The sequence below is a fragment of the Rhopalosiphum maidis genome, chromosome 3 (genome assembly GCF_003676215.2).
Source record: "Rhopalosiphum maidis isolate BTI-1 chromosome 3, ASM367621v3, whole genome shotgun sequence".
Lineage (NCBI taxonomy): Eukaryota > Metazoa > Arthropoda > Insecta > Hemiptera > Aphididae > Rhopalosiphum > Rhopalosiphum maidis.
The window spans coordinates 40,700,481-40,720,218 of record NC_040879.1 but is presented as its reverse complement, the minus strand read 5'-3'; the positions used below and the strand labels follow the sequence as shown (position 1 = coordinate 40,720,218).

General features: G+C 26.5%; 1 pseudogene; it reads left to right on the top strand.

Annotated features, from left to right (window-relative positions):
• The first annotated feature begins 18,718 nt into the window (after positions 1–18,718).
• On the top strand, positions 18,719–19,221 carry LOC113555910 (annotated as a pseudogene).
• The last annotated feature ends 517 nt before the right edge of the window (positions 19,222–19,738 follow it).

The window sequence follows — 19,738 nt, the reverse complement described above, 5'->3', positions numbered from 1 at the left end:
ATTAATTATCATATTTTCCAGTTGTGGTATGAACCGAGAAAAAATGTCCAATAACGACCTTGGAGACAATGATTTATTCCCAATTATTTTATGTAGTAGTAACAACTATAAATATGGCATGGTTATTGAACAATCTATATTGTACAAATGACCCAGAATGTACTTAATCCGCATCATTGTTTGTTGTAATTTTTTACAGCTCGTGGTTAATCTATATAATTGCCTGCAATATTTTCGGTGGTAATAGAAAAAAAAACGGTTCTAGGTTTACGATTTTGTTTTCACACGTTTTCGCTAGGTGTGCGTATCGTTTATTCCATTATAGATAGTATTAACAGAATTAAATACAGTCAAAAGTGCGTTGATTATAATTTATAGTTAATACTAGTTCAATATTACTATTACTCTTATGGTCGTTATGAATTATATGACAAAATAAAAAGCTCATATATTATGTATCTGTTCGTAATGTTTATGTAAATAACATAGGTATATCAAATTTCACCCTTGAACTCGAAATACTTAGATATTACGATTATTTTAGATTCTGAACGGAGTGATATGTATAGATTTTCAATGGTATGAGTATTTTTTTTCTTCCTGTCGTCGTCTCATTGGGAAATAACGGTGCTTTGATTTTCAACTTAAGGAGTGATTTCTGGTAGCAAATTGAATCCAGTCGTTACTTTGTGGGTTAAAAATAACCAATAAATAAATAAAAATAAATATGGAAAACGAGAATTTTTACAACAAATTAGTAACCAACTAAAATTAATATTTTTTTTTGTTTAATTCAAAATTGAATAAACTTAGATACTTGAAATTTTCATTGAATGTTTATGTCAGAATATTTTATGTAAATGGTAAAATATTTTTATACTTTTTGAACTATTTAAAAACACTAAAAATTTGAAAAACTTTTGATTTTTTTTTTTACAAATATCGATAAAACAATTATATTAGGCCATAAAGCTTAACAAATTTCATAATTTGATTATTTACCAATTAGAAAAATATCAAAAATACATGGTTGCAATATTTTTTTATAAACATTTAAAGTTATAATTTTGACGAAATTCATTAAACATTATAAGTTTTTGTTTAACTATTTTAATAAATAATAACACTACATAGCACGCTGCTGTCGTTGATCAATAAATTTTCTCCAAACTATAGTCGTTTTAGTTCGCTCGATTCCTTTCCAAAGATATACACATTATGTATAAATGTATAATGCATAAATAAATCATAAACGGAATATACAAAAAATATCTTTTCTTATGTTTTCAATATTGTTTAGTAGAAGGATGTAGAATATGAAAACTTCTGAGGAATACTGGTTAATAAATCATTATGGGGACTTCAGCTCCCCCCTTCACAAATATTTTTCTAATTTTTTCTGACTATATCTATAATAGTTCAATATAACAACACGAGTTAGGTGAATAAACATGTAAGAAATAGAAACATTAAAATAAATCATTTTACAATATTATATAAAAAGATTATCATGATGGATTTTAATATTCGGCCGTAAATTGTTATTACCAGGAACGTTTGCTTACCCTACGCTTTTTACTCTGCAGCTGTTGTTTGATATTATACACTAGCTGGCCTGATCTCAATATTGTGCTCAGTACGGCAACATAATGATGGACAAATGATGCACCACGGGATTTAATGACAGCATTAAAAAAATGTAAGAACTCAATTTTATATTAATGGATTGCAATTATATTACACGAATAATTCTGTTATTTCTATACTTGATAAATATTATTTCAGTAGGTATATTTAGGAATTTTTAGACACAGATATTGTTTTATGGATTATCGCATCGAATTGTGTATATAGAATGCACTAGTCACTACCATAATAGTATAAACTGCAACTCGATGGCTATATAATTTAGTGAACCGGTTGCTGTGTTATGTTGCCCAGTTCTAAAGTCGTTATAATATTATAATATACCCGGTCGAATGATTTATTCACAACCACGAGTGCTGCATTATTATCGGACTTTCTGGTCGCGATCTTTAGTACCTACGGAACAGTGCTGTTATGTACGTATATATCTATATAATATATACTTGTAGCTATATTGTGCATATATCTGTTTAAGTCAAAAGTTGTTTCATGACGGGTCTAAAGAACTGCACGATTATAAAATGTTAGGTAGGTAATTAAATATAATGCTTCTTATTGCTCGTAATAAACGTGACCAATCCTAATATTAATAGGTACGTACATACAAACCAAAAAAAGTATCTACCATAAAACGAGAGGTTATTTGGATCGATACACCGCATGTGATAGGTACCTATATGTACAAATATATATAAATAAATGATTTCTCGTATTGAAATGTATATTATGCGTCTACTTTCTCCTTTAGCTGCAGATATCGTGTTATTTTGAAAGCGACGAATTTAAACTTTTGGCGCTTTTTGAATGCTAACTGTATTAATATCTTAACTCGAAGGGTATCATATTCAATAAAGCCAGAAAAACTAAATTATGTATTTTTTGTTCGTACTGTACGCCTTATGTTAGACTACACATTACCACGAGCCTTCACAGGTCATCAACTATCGCTTTATCAATAATCATAATACAGAAGACTAACTGTTTAGAGTGTTGAATTAGCAAATGTTTTGATGGTTCCAATGTTTATCCAATGGGATAGGTACACTAAATCTACTATTTAAAATAAACCAATTTTTATTTTAGATTATTGTAAGATACAGTTTTAAATTAATATAAGATTTTTCTTTTGGTTTTTTTAGAATTTATTAAAGAAATATTTATATTTTTAGAAGTTAACATATGATTATGAAAAAATAATTTTTACAAAGTTTAAATAAGTAACCAATGAAAATATATAGTATATACCTTATATACTCCATCCCTCTATAGCTCTATACTATAAGTAGTATTATGATTGTTAGCTTTAAAATCTCCATTTGGAATACTCGTAATATAAATGTATTGGAAATCTATTTAATATTTAATTTAATTATCAAGTATGTTGATTAAGAACAGGAGTTGAAGACACGCGCCACACTCGAATTTATTGTCTCCGTCTTACAAATACGTAACGTAGATAATTTAGGTTTAGGTTTAAGTTCACGTTTAGTCGTTTAATTTAATAAGTTTTAATAATATAATTAATTTACCTATAATAACAATTAACAACATTATCTGTTATGTTTGATGGTTTATGTTTTTAATTTTAAAATGAGTTATAAGTAAATAATAAAATATTATAATTATTAAAACATGCGTTTGGAAAGTCAATAGACAATAAGAGAAATCAGAGTCAATAAACATTTGTTTAATAATTCTCGATTTAAATTTTAAGTTTATCAATTTTCAGTATATATTTTGTCATAATTTTTTCTACAAACAAAGATTGTTAGGACTTACATACCTACTTTATATATTTTTTTAAATTAAATAATTTATAAGAACTTAACGCTTTTTTTATTGAAATTTACATACCTACGAGTATACTAACATTTTAGATGCAGAGCGATAATTGTATTAGTTTTTACAAAGCATATGTGTTTTTATTATTATTATTTTGTATGTGTGTGTGACTGCAGACATGTCATTACATTAGAGGAAAAAAATCTTCAATTTTCTATTTAGATTATAGAGGGTAGCAAATTGGGTCTGATTGGTATTTTGGGGGGGAGAAGGGAAGAGTATTAAAGTACATAGTAATAGATAATTTTCAATACCTTTTAAAATGATTGGTAAAAATAAGTGGAAATGGAAATATTTACGCAACAATTGTCCTAAAATTTTTGTAATTTAAGAAGAAATAATCTTAGGGATTTGAAATATTTACCAATTATTTATATTACATACATTGATCACCTTTTCAGTGCATAAGTTCTTGAGCCCAAACATAACATAAGTACTATAAATTTACATTTCCTCTTTTGTCTGGTTTTTGAATTTTGATATTAGAATAAATTTACCTATAATTAAATTAAAACCTAAAATACAATAGGTACCCAACATTATCTATGCTCTATAATTAGTTTTTTTTACTTTTAAATAAAATTATAAGTAATCTTAAATTGTCTGATTATATCAACCTAAATTTATTTTAGAATTAAAATAATTAAATTTAAGTGTTATAGTAGATACATTTAATCTAAATAATCTGATAAGAAAAAAATGGAAGTAACGAAGAACGTAAATTGTTTAATTTATAAATTACGTAAGTATGTGAATAACAAACACAACGAATGAGAATGCATCCTCTTTCAATGACACCGAAATCGATTGTAATTTCCTTACGAATATTCTCGAACGGATGATATAATAATATAATACCATATATATTAAAATGAAGTCACATAGACACCCGTCGCTTGTATATCGCAAAAAAAACCGGTCAGTAAACAATTATTACATAATATTTTTTTTTCATTTGTTGTTTATCATCTGTAGCGCTTAAAAAGATTTGCAATTTGCTCACGTGTTCTTGGTATGTTTATTGTATTGTTATTATCAGTGCGCATTGTATAGGTTCAACTGCGCGCGTCATAAATTGAGTAATATTGTTCAAATAAAATAATAACTGACTCACAGACTCACGTGCAGTACTTGAATATTTGTCTACTAACAAACGGACACCGGGCACCCACATTTGGTTAATTATTTCGGTACATAATACATATTATATTATGTGGTTAGTGAATACCTATAAGCGATTTAAAATGTTTAAGACCATATGTTTAATGTCTGCGTAACGTGCTAATATTATCTTGATAAACCAAATTACAACTACCTACATCATCTTTCGAAATTAAATATAAAATTCACTATTTATTTCAAATAAATAAACGAGTATAGATTTACGTATTAACACTTATAAATAACTTTATAATTATTTACAAGACTAAAATCTTTAGAAAATACTGGTAGGTACTAAAGACAATTAATTTTTAATACAGGATGTATCTATAACAAATTCTAAATGAAGTACTTAGCTGGGTGTTATCACTGGACATATTGAAAATATTCATTGTTATTGCTTATATATTTATATCTCAATTACTAAATGTAAATACTATTGTATAGATTGTAGTTTACTCTATGAAATAAGGAAAAAAATTAGGCAAATCTGTAAGACATATCCCAATATTAGTAAAATTTAAGAATTTAAAAAGTTTTATAAATGTATAATATAAAATAACTTATTTGTTTTTATTAAACATATAAAATAATATATTTTTATTAGTGGACATACAAATATGGACACTTTATTATGTATAAATATGAAATGAATAACAGTTTAACAGAAAACTAAATTAAATAGTTAAATAGCAAAAAATTGTAGTTATTAATTAGATTTCAGGAGTTTAAAATAATTCGTACCTATTATAGTCATACATTTTAAAAATGATCAATGGTCTTATGCTAAAAACATTATGAACGAAAACTTGAACGAGACAAGAGTCCAAGACCTAATAATAAAAACTATGATGACTTCAAAATCATTCTAAAATAAAATCTATTTTACAGATAATTTTGAAATAATTAAAATCGTTCTAATCAAACGAGCTATAAAACAATAATGCTTGTCAAATATGAAATAGAAACTATTTTTTGGGAGATTAAGAATTTTTTGAGAAGACAAAATGATGGCCCGAACATTATCTGTTATAGGTATAGTGTATGTTGGAATCATTCGCTGTGAATAATTTTATTCAAACATATATTTCTCAGTTCTCATATAATAACTATATATAATATTTTATATATGTATACATTTATTTAGACGGATAGACTTAAAATTATTATTGCACGTTTACACGAACTACGTACGGCTGTCTACAGTTGCAGTCATACAGATAATATATGCCGAGTAATGATGAGAGCTTGTGATAAGTAGGTACAAATATTGTCTGGTAATTATTATTATATTATCATTGCACTCATATCGCAACTGGAAGATCTCGGCGGCAAATTGTTATGTTTGACGTTTTACAAATTGTTCATATAATACATATATTTAGTTGGTGTGGTATACGTAATACTAATAGGTCTACCTATACGTTGTTTTTCATGTTGAGTTTTGCATATTAAACCAATTTTATTGCGATGGCTTTTTTATGAAACATAATTTAGAGTATTTTGGTAGATACTTTTTGAAATAATGCCAACCACTCGAAACGCGTATTTAGGCTGAGCTGAATAGTTAATATTTATAATATGTTCTTACTCGTCGCACGCGCTGCTGCTGCGTTTTCTCTAGTTTTTTCTAGTACACAGTATGCAGTATACATATTGTTATAACCATAAAAACATTTATTTTCTAATGTTTATATATTTTAACTATTTCTAACATTTGGTTTATGTAAGTATGTTAGATATATCCAATTTAATACATTTTTAGACAAGAAATTTATATCACCGTAACCCCTTCTCTCTTGACATATTTAAACTAAGTCCTTGTATATAACTCGACTTGTTCATCTTGGCACTCAAAACTCGGTCGTTATTTTTTTTTAAAAAAAAACAATATATTTTTTAGATTAATATCTTTTTTAATCTTACGGGTTTTTGAGTGCTAAGATGAATTGGACGGGGTTATAACAAAAAAAAAAAAAACCGTTGACATGCATTCAATGCGTGTAATTAATTAATCATTACAATATAAAGTATTACTAAGTTATTACTTATTAATAATTCCAGTTTTTACAGAAACAATCATATAACGGTATAAGATCAGTGCATTTATTTAGTAAGTAAATTGCTTTCTGATTAAAAAAGACTAAAACAGATGGATAGTCTACATTTGCGTACCAGTATTTTACCTTTTTTAATAACTTAGAGTTGCGTTTAAATTATTTTATAAATTAGTTCATTTCTTGATTTTTACTTAATTATTTACTGATTGTTAATGATATAAATATAATTAATAAATATCTAAGTATTAAGAGATCAAATTTAGGATTAAAATATTAATAATAAAAAAAAAATACTTTGACGTTTAAGAGTAAATCAATAAAATTACCATCGAGTTATATCGAATATTGAAAATAATAATTGACATGATATATAACATCAATAATAATGATTTATAGACATATAAAATAGACATAGTTAATCTGGATCTATAAAATGGGACGAACATTACCCCAGTACCCCCACATACGATTTTAATTATTTTTATTTAGATTTTTATTCTATTGTTATTGTTTTTATTGAAATAATATTTTTTATTAAATATTATTTTTCATTTAATCTGTTTTTTTATGTATTCAATTTTGATTTATTAAACATCAATTTTTAAGTGAATACATTTGTAATTATATTCATATTTAAATTTATGTATTCTGTATTTCGATTAGGCGGGTTTAGGGGGGTTAGAATAACGTTAGCTCATCCTCCCACACAAAAATGGATTTTTCTCGTTGAATAATTTGCGTACGAATTTTGGAAATGGGCATATAAATTACGTACTAAATGATGGAATCATAAAAATCACCCTGACGCCATCGGTTCTGGCGGAGGGTGCTGGGGAAACGTTTCTCCAGCACCACCCGGTTTTTTGCTTGTGAGGCGAAAACTATATGCGTACAAATTTTAAAAATGGACATACAAATTCATACTAATTGCATACTAATATTGGTGAAAAAAAAATGAAAATCGTATGTGGGGGTTCTGGGGTAACGTACGTCTGCATCCGAACACGGTACCTAACCTATAGAGTATAGGTTATTTACACGCGTAATTATAAATATTTATATGGGTGTCCGGGACACCGTGTCCCATTATTTGTACTAGTAAAATTGACCACGGAAAAATTAAACAAAGATTATTATCGTGCACGAAAAAGTTAATCGAGGACTATTAAATACAAGAAAATTGAGTAAGCTATAAAAAATATCGTTTTAATTATTTTTAATATCTGACTAAATACACCATTATGTACTACCGTAATTTATTGCATGGTCGAGCTAATCCCCAGCCCCTCTCAAGTAAAGTATAAAAATTCATAATAAATAAAAAAAAATACATGTGACCAATTTTTATGTAGGTTCCTACCTACGACCTACCTATGGAATCATCAAAACATTATATTAATAGATATTGTTCAAAATGTTTTAATTATTTGATACAAAACTTAGGAATTGTTAATTGTTATGTTATATTATTATTTTTTTAAATTTATGAATTATATTTCGGTACTTACATCTAGATTTATATTATTATGATCACAATATTATTTTTATAGTTTTTATTAATCAATTGAATATTTGAATTTATTTTTTGTTGGTAAGTAACTACTAACAAAAATACAGTTGAGTCGCGATTACTTGAAGTTGAAAGGAGATAAAAATTTGCTTCGAGATATGTAACTCAAATTTATATTAATTTATTGTATATGATTTATATTTATTATAGGGGAACAAAAAAAATTCGAGTTCTTAAGTTTTTCGAGTTATCGCGACTCAACTATATTTATTTGTAGTATTTATGAATAGTAGATATGTAATTTATCATTGATATATAAATGTATTTAAGCTATAATTTATAATTATTTTCAATTTAATTTAATATTTGTGTACAGTGTAGTCATTATTATCATTGCGATCAAAATTTATGCGCAACATAATATTGATGGCATCGACGACGTTTACAGTGTTTTTTTTAATAATTTCACTTGCTGGTGGGAAAAGGGGAATTGTCCAAATTTGTTTAGAACTTTTTTTTATGCTTTAAGATTTTACAAGTATTACATATTAGTTTTTATTCATATAACTCCTTATGTATTTAATAAAAATAAAATTTTTGATCAATTAACTTTAACCAAATAACTCTATTTTATATTTTGGAATAATAATCATTGGACCAATAAATACATTATTATTGTATCTATATTGTTATCAATTGACATTTAAAATATTCATATAAATTAAAATATTTGTGTACAAGTTAAATGTTGATGAAGGTTATATACATTTAAGACTTTATAGGATTGAAGGGGGAGAATGTTTCCTTTACACCTCCTCCATAACTATTCACAATTTTCTGTTTAATATAATATATATATACATATATACCGAACGCACTAGAAACATTTTTACTAAATAATATAGCTTATTATATGTAATGTAATCACGGTGTCTGCGCAATACGACATCGTTAAGTTGTCGTAAATATATATAATGTATGATACATGTATAATATTATAAAGTGTAACGTGTTGTAATCGATTTCCGTACGCAAATATATATATGCGTATGTATATTCCGTACCTACATAGTACATATACCCGAGTATTGAACCATCTCAGCCCTAATATTACGATTATTGGTGACACAATATATGTATTAAATTATTTTTGTAGGTAAAAACAAAACAAACACTCTAATCAAGTATATATGATATGAATAATATTATACTCTTCTATATATATATTACTGATGCAGTGAACGGTTAAAATTTAAAATTGGTGGTCATGTATACTCGTAAATTCGTGTTCGAGTACCCATTTTTATATTTTAATAGGTATTTTCAATACATACAAACTCAAACACGTACACGTACACGCACACATATATACACATTACATATATTTACCTATGCACAGTGGCGTAGTCAAGATTTTATAAAGGTAGAGGTAAAGCGGTGAATATTATGTTGAAGTAACGTATGTACAAATAACTTTTAAAAAACTCGAATGACTTTAATTTAAAATTTATTTGTTTCGTAATAATAAATAAGAAAAAAAATACCTACACATTTATAAAAATAAATCCTAAGATTTCAAAAAGAGATGATGAAATCAGTCATATACACTTAAAAAAAGCCCTTGATCTACTTGAAATATGTATTTTAACTATACTATAAAGTATTTTAAAAAAAAAAATGTAAATAATTTATTGATGATCTCGTACCTAATAACAGTAATATCCAACATTTGTTGAAGCTAAAAAAAAATTAAAAAAGAAAATCATAAGACTGATTTGTTTTTAGTTTTAAAAAATTTTTTTAAGATTATTATCATCAAGTACCTGTATGTGTTGTCTCCGTCAAATTAACGCATACTATACCAAAAAATGCGTTTAGCTATTCCAATTTTGTGTATTTAATTTAAAAATTAGATTGAAATTACTATGAAACGAGTAGTTTATAACTGGTTCTTAAATAAATTAAATTTTCCACTGAAATTTTTCTCGAAGAATAAAGCTAGAAGATGTAAATAATAGTATGATATATGTAATTTTTAAAAATTATCAACTTTTATGCTTGGACACTTATACCATAATAATAATTACATAGATTATGAAACACGATTTTACCTGAAGTATCGAGTATAAATTTATTAGCTGGTGGAGCGTACACCCTACGCGAATTGTGTTCCAAAGACAAGTAACATCATATGTTTTTGAACGAATTGTGTCCTAGATGTAATTCGTGTAACATTTTCCCCTACAATTAATTTTCATAAATAATTCCAAAAGTAATATTACTAAAAAATATTACATATTTAAATTTGACTAACAATTTACAATTCAATGTGTTTTTAAAATTTAACATAAAATAATAATACTACATATTATCATAAATCATATATAGTTTATACACATATACATATGTATCATATTTAATTTAATATTTATGAAAAATATATTCGTCGATAAATAATTTATCTAATGAACCTATACGGTACACGTGCCAAAAGTTGCAAAACGTTAGTCAAATTTTAATGGCACTCAAAAAATTTAAATTATTAAAAATTATGTTGCTTATTATAATATTTTGGTTATAAGAAATTCAAAGAAACAATTTGTATACATTTTAAAAATTATAATCACAAACAAATATGTTCACTACTTAATAAAATAATATAATAAATCGTTAACTTTATTTTTATCTTTAGAAAATATAATTTATTTAGGGCACGTAAATAATTTTCAAAATCTTGATTGGAAAAATTTAGCACGACCCAAAAAATAATTATATATTTATAATATTAAATCAGTTTGTATACCACTGAGAAACACTAATAAAAATATGTCTAATAATTCAACTGGGACGACATAATTTGTGTTACCTATTTATTTTAAGATAAGAGTGCAACGCAATTCAAGGGACTAATACGAAATTCGTGTGCACCGAGCTGGTTTCAGGTCTCCTTCTTTTTACCAAATATATATACAGCGAACATCACTGGCCACTGAAACTATATTTGTTGACTTACACTTGTATTTAATATATCTACCTACTAACAATACCATTATAATGGTATATTATATACATAATATTTAGGTCTATATAATAGCCAAAAGAAATATTTTGAATCAACTATAAAATTCATTGTAAAAAACTAGAAATGTAAATTATTACGATTTTAGAAAGATATATATTTTAATTATTCATTTTTTTTTTCGTCAGTTTTATCTTTCGTAATTTTTTCTGGCAGAAGAATGTTTTATCGTATTTATGTATATAATATAATATGCACGTTTATAATTGTATATAGGTATACCTCTACCTTTATCCAAACGTTATTTTACATATTATAATTTATAATTTTAAAGATCGTACGTCAAACTTATTTTTTATGTTCACATTTTATCTATATAATGGAATTTTTTAATCTTACGACAAGTTCGTGTTAATTTAAATTTTGTATTCAAACTTAATTTGTTAGTCGCATGTGTTATTGACTACATACATATTCATATGTTATGACGGTTTGATAGAGACATCGTTTTATTGTGTTACTTATAATTTACATCTAAATATTTATAATTATTCACTCGAAACGAGACGAGTCACGAGTGTCCTCGACATTGTATCCTGCAGTATGACTTTTGCTACAGTATTATATGTGCCCAACAAATTGACAAGGTAGGTGCATAAAAACATAATATTGTTAAGTAAAACGTTTATGAGGTCTACTAAAATACGATTATATAATGTAGTTTAATGTACCTATTGTAGAGATATTTCTAAAAACGATTTACATCGCTTATCGTAAAATTATTTACTTTTAATCTTGATTAATTTAAAAATATATATTAATTTAGATACCAGCAACCACTCTCTAACTTTTTGACTATTTAAATAAGTACCTAAAATTAATAATATAATAAATCTTCTCTCATCGTGTAACTAACACGGGCTGAGGTTTGTGTGTTCACATGAATACCAATATTAATTGTAAGTAAGTTGAAATGGAATAATTGATGTCTTGAATTTTTATTTTGTATCATTTCCACATACAGTTTTCTTCATAGATACCTACACTCTACTCCACGTTAATACTTCATTATCTATATAGATAATCAGTAGGTATAATGAATTTAATGCGACGTGAACATCCCTAGAATATAGTTTAATATGATGTCTTAAGTCCATTACATAATCTCATAATGTCATAGTTAGGTGAAATAATAACGAAATCGTAAAACTTTATTACTAGACACAAAGGAATAAAAGGATTTATTATTTTTTCCTATATTAGATTTTTAAATTGTTACGATATTTCAACACCGGGTATGATAAGGTATAAAATATGTTTATTCATAAATCTAATAATATGCATAATATAATAAAGGTATATTAATGTATTATATATTATATGAGGCGTAGCCGCAGTGGCTTTCAGGGTAAACGTCAATTTCAAAACAGTGTAGTTATAGTATAAGTAGGTAACTTAACGCTACATCCACGGTTAATATTTTATTATTTCTTTGTTGTGGATTACTTAAACTTTGAAGTGCATAATATTAATATATTATGTAGATACATGTACTAATGTATTAAATCTGTATAGATAATAATGGTAAAAGTTAGGTATACTATAATGTATACAGCATACACGTTTTATACCCCGAACGAAAGAAATGGGTTTTCATTATATATTTATGTTAATTTATTATTCATTTACAAGTATAAGTAACCTATATACGAATTACGAGTATTTTATTATACGCAATTATTGTAGGAATTCAATCTGCGGGTTTACCGATACACATATATTTTGTTTTGATCTATATAATATATTTTGTTCAAGATCCTATATGTTCAAGATCCACGGCCATCTGCATATTTTCCCGATTGGCGATTAATTAAATAGTATTAAAAGGGGTTTAAATATGGGTAAATCTAGCAGAGGTAAATCTAGCACAGGTCTGCCAAAAATTAATGAGATCACCGATACGGCAATACACGTCTTAAATCTGATATCGAGTCATTATTTATTATTATTTTATATATACATACAAAATATATTATTATATTGAGATTTTGAGTGGTTTTATTTCTGTTGGTTTTTTGTTATGTCACATGAGGTAGTAGGTTGTAGTTAATTGCTGCAAAAAAATAGATTTAAAATTGATGAAATTAGATTTTATAAGTAATAAGCACCTAAAGCTCTAATAATGATAGCCTATATTCTTGTTATTTCATAGTCCGTTTCAATCGTATATTGATATATTATGATACTTTACCATAAAAACTTTTATTGAAATATTCTTGCAGAATCTAAAATAAATAACAAAATTTCTTTAATACTTAATAAAATTAATTTCTACTATTATTTACAATTGATTTTTACACTTTATTTTGCTTTAATATATTATATAATACATAGTTTATTTATTTGAATTTATCTGATGCCTGATGGTATTCTAGCACTCATGTACCAAGAATTTACACGTATTGTGTATATGAACGATTTTTAAAGCTATAAATAATCCTCCGTTATAACGTACGAAGCCCCCTTATTATTTAAGGAGTAAGAACTCGATAATCTTAAGTTAATGCATCTTCATAGGATAAATGGCATTTTGATTTATTTAATAAAAATGATGGTAGACTGAAAATCATAAATTTGGGATTTTGTCCATATCCTACCTCTATAGAAAGATACTGAAATATTATTTTTATTATAAAACATGGTTTAACAATGTTATTCAGAGCCTCAGAGGTTATAATAACTATTCCGTAGAAGTCATTACTCGTCGTACCTATATAATAATATTGCGCTAAAATTACAGCTTAATATATTGCATATAAATGAACGAGTAGGTACGAATGCACTATGTATTGCTCAACTTCAAAAGTAAACATGTAAGAAAACATAAGAAATTATTTCACGTATATTCTTCATACACGAGATGTGTTAGATTTGTAAAAAGAGATTTATTCGATAACGATTCGACGTGTCTATTGTGTGTATTTATATTGTGAAATAATGTAGTACTGTATACATATTACACATGCGAATTATAAAGGTTCACCGCGCGGTGCACAAGTAATAACACCTAATGAATAATGATGATTGTTATCTAACATTATTATATTACCACATTTTACAAAAATCAACTAATAAGGTACACATCGTATTAATAATACTGTCTACGTAGCTATTAACTATACAGTGACAACAATATTTAAGCTGAGTTACACGGGAAATCCGAAAACATTCGCTCGACATAATTATATTTTTAAATATTCATTAAAGTAGGTTTGAGTACTTACAGTAGATACCTATATACCATATACGCAGTGAACGTATATCGAAAAATATATCAATCTCTGTTAACAAACAGTAATTTATGGTTTATGCAATGTTTTTAGAAATTTTGACAGTACTAAAATACTGAATAATAATATAATATATTTAATACATTATGCTACAGCTGCACTCAGAAGTTTTTATTTTTAAACGTTTTTATACGGTATGTTAAAATAATATTTAAGGTTGAATTTTTTGTTTCTAAAACGTTATTAGTTCTTACTGCACGATAAATAATATTATAGTTTCAGGAATCAGAAAGAGTAGAGACGGACTATTTGTACATTGTAATTATAGTAGCCACGTTGAATGTACTTATACGATACATAATAATTATAATTATAATTTATTATGTAGACACTTTACATTCAATATTCGCATTTAATATTTATAAATATATAGTGTTACACATATAGTATAACAAATTTATTTGAATACTCGTTGTTATTTTAAATGTAATTAGGTAATATTATTCGAGTAAAATAATTTACATTTATTTTAGATTATCTTTATATTTTACTTAAAAATGTATATTTTCATGATATAATAGATAATAAGCAAATTCGACGAAAGTATAGTCATTATTAAAATAATACGAAGTGACACGATCAGAGATATTGACTTGGTGGATTTTCTTTGTATAGGCAATACATTTTTTTAATTTTGATTCTGTATTAATGTTTCGTTATTATTTGTTTCAATAATACGAGTACATTTGTAAAATCTACTTCACTTTTAACCCTTCGTCAGTGTGTTGAAGTTTATAAATAACCCACTTAATTAAAAAAAAAGTATAATTATATAAAAAATACAAAGACACAATTATTCAATGGTGAAATTTGTTACAGTAAAGTATTTTCTTATTTCACTCATTTAGGTGCATTGTAATTATAATGATTGTAATAAATGTGTGTGGTTTTTTTTTTAATAAAGTCACAGAAAATATACAATATACTTTCTTATTCTTAATAGGTATTTGTATTGGTATACTTATAGTATTTTAAATACTTTAAAAAAAGTATTCTCTACAACAAAACGTTTATATATACATTATACATTATATACATACTCAGTTCTTTCTTAACGTAAAATGACCTCGTCAAAACTGTTCTTCAAAATTTTTTTTTTATTTTGTTTAAAATTCACTCAGACGAAAACGCTGTTGTTGTGTTGGACACTCTGTATATATTCGGGCAGTTCCCCTCTGCGGGAGACCTTAACGCGTCACTTCGCCAATAGCACCTATACATATATAGACGTTATTATTATAATACATATACATATATACAAATAACCTTGTCAAAGCGAAGAAAGCGAAAACACTCGATCGTTTAAAAAATTAAAACTACACAATAGTCGAGTGCACATATACACAATCTAGTAAACGCATATAGTAATATAGCACATATGTACATACTTAAAAATGGTGTTCACCAAGTGGGCTGTCCAGACGCTGGTGAAATATAATTATTTTTTCTTCCTATAGAATCGAAATTAGGAATATTTCATATGTATATAGTATACTTAATTTATCACTTGCCTAACTACTAGGTATTTTATAAAACGCCTAAGGTAGACTTTGTATTATTTTTTTTTAAAACTCCAATTTTTACAATTTCATTAGACATCTGGAAGTTGAGACGATATATATTCTTTGGATACTGTATTTGAACATTTAAATACGTATAGGTATACCTAATGATTTTAAACTGAAAATCGAAAAAAAATCTTAACGATTTATTAAAAATATAATTCATTATTAATAATTTATTACTTCTATGGGCATGTCATAATGTTTTTATATAGGTTCTCATAGTTTTTATTTTATCTTATGAAAATGTTGTATCTAAAAAAATAATATTTATATTTTTTGGGTATGGTATTTGAGTTTATATCCATTTTTTTTAAAACGCGTTCCGGTAAAATAAATTTATTTTTTAATGTTATCATTGGGGACAAATTCAAATGAAAAATCCCCACGAAATTTAGTATACAAATAAGATCGAGGATTAAGCTTTTATTTTAATTATTTCATAAACATATTTGAAATTTTGAAATCCTTTTTTTGCAAACGTATTTCAAATGTTTATAAATATTTGATATAAGTATGCGTATATTTGGTATTAAAATATTAACGACCACTCGTTCCGTGGGGGATCACGTAGGTGGTGCTTAAAACCAAATCCCTACGCGAAATTATAACAACAACAAAAAAAAAAAAAAAGCGTTTGTCCCGTCGGTGTAAAACAGGAGCCGAACAATAAATAAATGGCGAGCGCGGCCGGCACAAAAGTCCCACGTGTATTTATTTCGCGGGAGACGAAAAAAATTGCGTAAAAAATTTATGACGTTCTTCGAAACGAGCGCCTACGCCACGCCGTAGCCCGAGAAAACCCGTGACCGACAAAAAAAAAAAAAAAAAAAAAACAAACAAAGCGTAACGAATCGAGGTAATAGCAAAACGCATTGAGCGTATTACAATCACACGAATAGCTGATGACGAATCGTATAATATACACGAGCTGTAATAATAACAATATTATTAATATTATTATTATAATCGTGTTATATGAGTGTGGGCGGTGTGAGATTATACCATATAAATAATACTAATAAGTGGCGGTTGACGGTCTTGTGGGTATATTTGTGCCCTATATTCTTAAAGTAATGGTTTGGCGAGTATCAACACGAGTATAAAAACTAGTCATACCTACCTATATATTTAATGTTAATTCCAGATGCTTTTTGTACTGCACATTAAGACTATATAATATTATATTACCATTTGCCAATATATTATTATTATTAATAGTGTCATTACCCCCAGATCATACTGCAATAGTTCGGTTTTCTTTCTTTTTTTCCAAATAATTGAACTAAGTGATCCGCGGGTGGGAATTGTTTTCGCATTGCTTCTACCCAGGTTCAATTTGTTTATCGTTTGTTCTATATTAATAACGATTACAGCTTTTTAATTTTTCTCAAAATCGATTTACTTGAAAAAGCCTTACCCGAAAGAGCCGCGTCAATAATAATATTTAAAACAATTCTACATACGTACGTATAGCAAGTTAATATATTTTGTTTACATCAATTTGTAGCCTTCGTGTCACTTTGGTCCAGCACTTTATTCAGACTTTTGAGTTATAACTGACAATTATATTTAATATAATATGGCAATTATACTTATTGGTGCGGATAAAATTTGTTAAATTATATGTAAAATTATATATATTATAATATAATTATCTATATTATACATATAATATGCAGTTATTTTTATTTTTTATTTCGATATATACTTTTTGACTCATTTTTCTTTGGTCTATTTTAATTTATGTAGAACAATTTCACTTATATGAAACAATTGTTTAAGTGTCCCCCTTTTTCTAAATTAATTTTAATATACTCACAGACAAGGGGTCCAAATATAAATTTAAATAGGTAATAAGTTTGTCCTAAGTCGTGAACTTGTAAATTAATTACAATATACCTGCGCATGCGTATTTTAGATTCTAAGCGGAATGATCAATATATTGATATTACAAACGATGTGTGTTTTTTTTAGTATTTGTCAAGCACATTTTATAGTAGAAAAATTCTTTAATTTTCAATTTCAATCACGATAGTAAGGTGAATCTAGATGGTACTTTTAGGACGTCAAAATTGAAAATACACAATACTCTTTAAATGACTGAGAAAAAAATAAGAAAAAAACGAAAATATTCACGCAAAACTATAGTTTTTGGTAAAATCGATTTACTTATCTTGTTAAAAACGAATAACAATAGATACTTGAGATTTTTTACGATTATCATGAATTATGGTAGTTTTAATTTAATATGCTTTTCAAGGAGGTATACTTGCATGGTTTACGTCTAAGGCGCCTCAAAGTTATTTAAGTATATTTAGGTACCTAATAGTTTTAAACTGAAAATCGAAAAACAATTTTTTTTAGCTGCAACATATTGTTTACGCACATTCAATATTTTTACCTGAAAATCTTAGACTTGCTTGCACATAATGAAACCAGTCGCTTATCTAAAAACGTACCACAATGACACATTTACACACATGTATAAATCGTCACAGACTTCAGTACAAATTATCAAATATTTTTTTTTGCGTAACAAACATACATATACTTACATACAAATTGTACAAACACTACACAATATATGCTTTCAAATTATGGGAAATGAAACGAATTTCATCAATTTTTATGCTGATTTTGAAAAAGCAGCGCATAATGCAGTGATGCACGTTTTTCCTAAATAAAACATTTTTGGCTGCGTCTTTAATTTAGGACAAAATTGGATCAGACAAATACAATAAGATAAAATATTATTATCTGAATACTTAGAAGATTAGAAAATTGGAAAATGGATGAAGTATTTTTATGGTTCAAGTTATTTACCGCCAAATGAAGTTTCAAATGGCTTTATAGATCATACGTCGATAGCATCCAATACAGTTAGTTTCATATTACAGATTATATTTTAGAAAATTATATTGACTCTAACAGCAATTTTCCACCAATCTTATGGCCTTGTGAACCAAATTGTAATCCCAAAACGACAAATAGCGCAGAAAGTTTCCATAAACATAATAATAGCCAATTTTATACACCCCACCCACACATACATATTGTGTGTAATTGAGTTGTGTGTTTTTGCGCAATTGAGTTATAAAAAAGGTAAACGTGCGCAAACAAGTTGAAGCAGCCTTTTTTTAATGTACCTATTTGCTAAAAATATAATTTTTAGTTATTTATTATTAATAATTTATTACCTCTATGGTCATGTCATATATATAATAAGTCTATTGATTTTATTTTACAAAAATGTCATATCTAAAAAAAATTGTAATCGATTATTAGGAGAATGAAAGGGGTGCGGGCAAAGACATGGTTTTGCCTAGAGCGCCAATATTTGTAGCGCCGGCGCCGCGTATACCTGTTATATTGGTAATTCGTTTATTTTTATAGTTTTTTAATTTCCCACTCTTTACACAGCTGTAATATTATTTAATATTTAATCCATAGTACTTGTTACTTACTACGATCGATTAGTCTATTTAGTTATTTTAAACAACCTAGCAGTTATTATTATTTTTTTTTGAATTGACTGCAGATATTATATGCAAATAAACTGAATAAATCACACATATGATTTAATA